Below are 6,000 nucleotides of genomic sequence, written 5' to 3' on the forward strand. Positions count from 1 at the left end.
GTGATACTAGGAGAGAGGCCAGCTTTGGACCATCAGACAAGGCTTCTTTGTGAAACTTATATTTGAGCTGAGAGTCATGAGACAAAAGGAGTCAAGCAAGCTTGGACCAAGGAAAGAGCACTGTAGGAGCCAAGGCTTGCCATGTGTTCTGGGAAAGCAAAGGCCACTGGCACTGGTACCCGACCAGCCAGGGAGAAGCCTGGATGAAGTGGGCAAGGATGTGGCAACTTGACACTTTTGGGGGGGCCGAAGAATGGGCCCAGGAAGATGTTGCAGAGACCTTTAGCCTGTGGGTATGGGGTGGTATGCCGTGGACACAGGGAGCCCAGGAAGAGGCCCCTGATGCATTTCACTTGAGTTCAGATTGTGACGTGCCGAATTGGAGGTGCCGTCAGAACCCCCAAGTGGAGATGTCTTGCAGGTGGTTGGAGGTGGAAGTCTGCAGCTCTGGATTCCATGAATCAAGCTCTAGCTTCTATTCACAAGATTAAAGTATATTAAGTTAATGAGTGCCCCTGCTGCTGGCTTGTTTCAGGGTTCATTTTCATTTGCTTTCTGAAAATGTTGCAAAGAATGGATGGCTATTAAACTCCTACTACCTCTCCTCTTGGATTTTTTTATTAAATGGTGCCTGACTTGAAAGCAGGCAAATTAATATATGTATAACCAATTACTCCTACAGAATCAGGGATTATTTAACTCACCTCTCTTTCAGCCTCAATAGGTTACTCATTATTAAATGGATTAACAAACAACCTTTAATGAAAGCATCACATTCAGTCTGTAAGTCGCAATGATTTAGAATAATTGAGTCTGTAGGTCTTGCCTCCCGAGATATTGTTGGCCTGTTGTATTTTGAAAAGCCTTATCTAAAATGTCCAAATTAGCTTGCATTACTTAAAGTAAATAAAGTCATTGAAGATATTTTCCAGTTTAAGAGAAACTCTGGTGGAGAATTTCCATGGAAAGGAGAAGTTGGTTTCGCTTAATCCATTCAAGAGGCATTTACCGAGGGCCTACACGAAGTTCTGCACTGCCACGGGATTAAAAACCACAGACACAGCCTATCTAGTGCTAATGGCAGAGAAAAGAAAAGAAAAGCCGTCTCAGGTGATCGTGTAGAGAGGAGGGAGCTCAAGGAGAGGTCAAGGAAGGTCTTTCTAAGGAAATTATGTTTAAGGCAAGACTTCAGTCTGGAATAGAGTACAGAGACAATGGGGCACAGCAGGAAACATGGCTGGAGGTCAGACACAAAAAGGGGGATGGGGGTGGATTAAGGGAGGGAGGCAGGAGAGGACCTGGAAACTTGCAGACAGTTTAGACTTTATCCCCAGGGTAATGGGTGACCATGGAAAGCTTTGAAATACAGGAGTGGCGGGGTCAGATGAAGGGTTTTCCGAAGATCATTCTGGCTGTGCGGAAGGATGTGAAGAAGCAAAGTAGAGGTTCGGAGACAAGCTAGGACACTGTTGGCCCGCGTGTCCAGGTGGGACCAGATGGTAGCTGAGAACTCGAGGCAGGCATGAGGACAAAGCAAACACGTGTGGGAGAGAGTTAGCAGGCCAGACGGTGGGGCTTGCAGGGTCATACCGGTGAGTATATAACAAACACCCAAATGTTTAGATCCTTCATTTTGCTTTCTGTCTTCAGCCCACCTCCTCTCTGTCTTCTGTCTTCTTCATGCCACTGAACCACACCTGCCGATGCCAATGGCTTTCCCTCTCCGGAAACACGGCCCGTCTTCATCTGGTTGATGGTGCAAGAGTAACTGGCACAGATAGCTCCAACCTTCTCGAAATACTATCCTTTCTGTGTGTCCGAGGCAACACCCTTTCTGGGTTCTCCTCCTACCTCCTCAGCTCTTCCTTCTCAGACTTCTCCCCCTGAGCTGTCCCTCTACTTGTTCTCTAGATCCTGCAGGTTCTCGGGACCTAGGCTTGGACCCTCCTCTGCTCCTACCCTCTTGCTGGGGGAATCTCACCCTTCCCACATCTTAAAACCATCTAGATGCGGAGATCTCTCACATTTGTGTCTCCAGCCCTGTGTCGTCTGTGATCTAACTGACCTACCTGTCCCTTGTCCTTACCATTAGGCGTCCCTAGGGCATCCCCACATATGCATGAGCACCCCAAATGTGGTGCTTGTATACTCTTGTTCCCACAGGAAATGGGGCCACCAGCTCCACAGTGAGCAGCAGCAAACACCTGGAAGTCATCCTTACTTCTGTGGTGCCCCACCCCCACCCAAACGCTAAGGCAAACTCTGTATCAGGTCCACTCTAAAAGCACACGTCAGATCTACCCACTTGTGTTTCCGCTAGCCCTCACTCGGATATCTGCAACAGCCTCGAACGAACCTGACTACATGCATCCTTGCTCCATCACAGTCCATTCTCCAAACAGCCACAAAGCTTTTTCTTTCTTAATTTTGCAAAATCACTTTATCATAAAGAAAAAAATCCAAAGATTGCAAAGCTCCCCCTATTTTTTTGCTATAATTTGTGTCCTTATGATGCAAATAAAATGGACAAATACTTACTGAACTTCTAGATGCAAGGTTAGGTGTCAAGGCAGGGTGGGGTGGACAGGGTGACCAAGGGGAGTATGCCATCAAGGAGCCAAGAACCTGTGGAGGAGATATGACAGGCATATAGATGGCTTTAACATGAGGGAGAAGGTGGCGTGCTGGGAGACTAGTGTCGATGAGCTCTCTCGGAATTCAGAAGAGGAAGCTCTTACGATCTCTGGCTGAGATGGGACTCTTTCACGGAAGAAATGGTTTGGGCAGGTACTTGAAGGATTTGAACATGTTGAAATTGGAGGAAAGAGCATTTTCTGGAGAAAGAGCAAGAAGGAAAGGCATGGGGAAGAAGAACTGCTCCGTTCGGTTGATCCACGGGAAAAGGAAAGAGGCAGTTGGGAGACAAGGCTGGAACAGAGCGTGAGATCCTGGAACGCCTGGAATTGCACACTGCGGATTGTAGCCTTCATCCTGTAGGGTATAGGCAGTGCAAAACTATGAAGGCATCTGAGCAGGAAAATTACATGGACAAACCTTAATATGATGAGAATAACCTGGCAGCTGTGCCTGTAATGACTTACAGAGTGCAGTTCCCACCCCTTAATTTCCTTCTGCTTCTCCAAAGTGACTCATTTGCCATCACAAAGTTTCCTAGTACTCCTCTTTGCAGGAAGTGGTGCTTCATTTTCCCTCTCCCGGCGTGCGGGCTGAACTTGGCTATTCCCTTCTAATGAATGCGGTGGAGCAGGGGCGCCGTGAGGCTTCTCAGACTAGGTCCATCATGGTCACTCTGTCTCTTGCATTACTTGCTTTGAAGGAAGACAGATACCAGGTCACGGGCAACCCTCTGGAGAGATCCAGATGGTGAGGAACAAAGGCCTCCTACAATAGCCAAGGAAGTGAACTTGGAAGAGGATCTTGACCCCCAGTCCAGTCCCTGGTGACAACTTGACTGCAACCTCACGAGAGAACTTGAATCCGAAGTATGAAGCTAAATCCCTTCTAAATTTCTGCCCTACAGAAACTGAGATAATAAATACGTATTGTGTTAAGGCAATAAATTTGAGGCAGTTTCTTATGAGCAATACTTAACTAATACAGGTATCCAGAGTGTTTTTTAAAAACATAAATCAGGGGCACCTGGGTGACTCAGTCAGTTAAGCATCTGCCTTCAGCTCAGGTCATGATCCCAGGGTTCTGGGATCGAGTCCCACATCAGGCTCCCTGCTCAGCTGGGAGCCTGCCTGTCCCTCCCCCTTGTGCCCCCTCCCTCAGCTCATGCTTGCTCTCTCACTCTATCTCAAATAAATAAATAAAATCTTAAAAGAAAAAAGCTGGACAAAATTGTCAAAAATGCCATTATAACCCACTGGAAATTGGTCAAAGGCATACAACAAACTGAGAAGGTTTACTAATGAAAATTACTAAACTTCAGTTAAGAACGTATAAAATTGGTGACATTTTTGCCTGTGGATCTGTGGATGCTCTTCTTTTTTTTGTTTTTCAAGATTTTATTTTTGAGTCATCTCTGCTCCAACATGGGTCTTGAACTCACAACCCGGAGCTCAAGAGTCACATGCTCCACCGGCTGGGCACCCCAGGATGCTCTTATTCTGGAAGGCAACAAGGGAAAGACCAAAAATGACAAAGACAAGAAAGGAACAGAGAAAATCTCCAGAAACAATGACAAAAGAAGTAATAAAACGGCACTAAATACATATCTATCAATAATTATTCTGAACATAAATGGACTAAACGTTCCCATCAAAAGACCTAGGGTGTCAGAATGGATAAAAAAACAAGACCCATCCGTATGCTGCCTCCAAGAGATTTATTTTAGACCTAAAGACACCTGCAGATTGAAAGCAAGGGGATGGAGCAACATTTACCAGGCAAATGGACATCAAAAGGAAGCAACAAGGGAAATACAATTAATGACTGACCTCTCATCAGAAGTAATAGAGACCAAAAGCTGTGGGGTGACATACTCAAAATGCTGACATTAAACAAACTATCAAGCAAGAATTCTATAGCTAGCAAATATAAAAACTGAAGGTGAAATAAATACATTTGCAGATAAAGACTCAAAGAATTTGTTACTAGCAGACCTGCCTTCCAAGAAATACTAAAGGAAGTTCTTCAAGTCAAAATTTACACTAGACAGTAACTTAAACTCATGAGACGATATGGAGAATAACAGAAATGGTAAATATAAAAGATTCTATAAGTATATTTCATCTCTCCTCTTGCCTTTTAAAAATATATAAGATTGGGGGGGGGGCGCCTGGTGGCTCAGTCGTTAAGCCTCTGCCTTCGGCTAAGGGCGTGATCCTGGCATTATGGGATCGAGCCCCACGTCAGGGTCCTCTGCTGGAAGCCTGCTTCTTCCTCTCCCACTCCCCCTGACTGTGTTCCCTCTCTCTCTGGCTGTCTCTCTCTCTGTCAAATAAATAAATACAATCTTAAAAAAAATATATATATATATATATATATAAGATTGGGCAAAGCAATAATTCTAACACTTTTGGGTTTATAATGGCACAAAGGATGGGGAGAAAAATGAGACAGGCTTGGAGAAAGTTCCCGTATGTTCCTGAAATTTAGTATTCTGAAGCAGATTGTGCTAAATTAAAATGCATGTTGTAATCTTTAGAGCAACCACTAATAAAATAACTCAAAAAATAGTAAAAAAAAATTAACCGACAAATAGAAGTGATTCGTGAAAACATATTTAACATAAAATAAGACAGCAAAGGAGAACAAAAGAGAGACATATGACAAATAGAAAACAAATAGTAAAGTGATAGGCATAAATCTAATCATATCAGCAATGTCCTTAAATGTGAACAGAGTAAATACTTCAAAAGACAGAGATCATCAGAATGGGTGAAAAAGCAAGACCCAACTACATGCTATCTATAAACAGAAACACCATATATTCAAAGACACAAATGAATTGAAAGCAGAGGGATAGAAAAAATATAGACCATACAAACAGCAACCATGAAAGCTGGAGTTTCGATATCAATATCGGACAAATAGGGTCACCTGGGTGGCTCAGTCAGTTAAGCGTCTGCCTTCAGCTCAGGTCATGATCCCAGGGTCCTGGTATCGAGCCCTGCATCAGGCTCTCTGCTCGGTGGGGGGTCTGCTTCTCCCTCTCCCTCTGCCCCTTCCCCCTGCTTGTGCTCTCTCTCTCTGTCTCTCAAATAAATAAAATCTTTAAAAAAATATCGGACAAATAGACTTTAAGACATATCGTAATGATGAACGGTCAATATATGAGCTAGATATAACAATTATAAGTGTACGTCTATGTTATCAACCTCTCTTGATTAACCCAAAGAAGTGAAGGAAAGGTTGACTTGGTGAAAGGAAAAATAGACAATCCAATAATAATAGTTGCAGACTTCAATACCTCACTCTCAATAATTAATAAACAACAGGACAAAAAAGTCAGCAAGAGTAGGATTGTAAAAT

Source organism: Ursus americanus, chromosome 22, assembly GCF_024610735.1.
Source record: "Ursus americanus isolate L20-20 chromosome 22, mUrsAme1.1.p, whole genome shotgun sequence".
In the NCBI taxonomy this organism is placed as follows: domain Eukaryota; kingdom Metazoa; phylum Chordata; class Mammalia; order Carnivora; family Ursidae; genus Ursus; species Ursus americanus.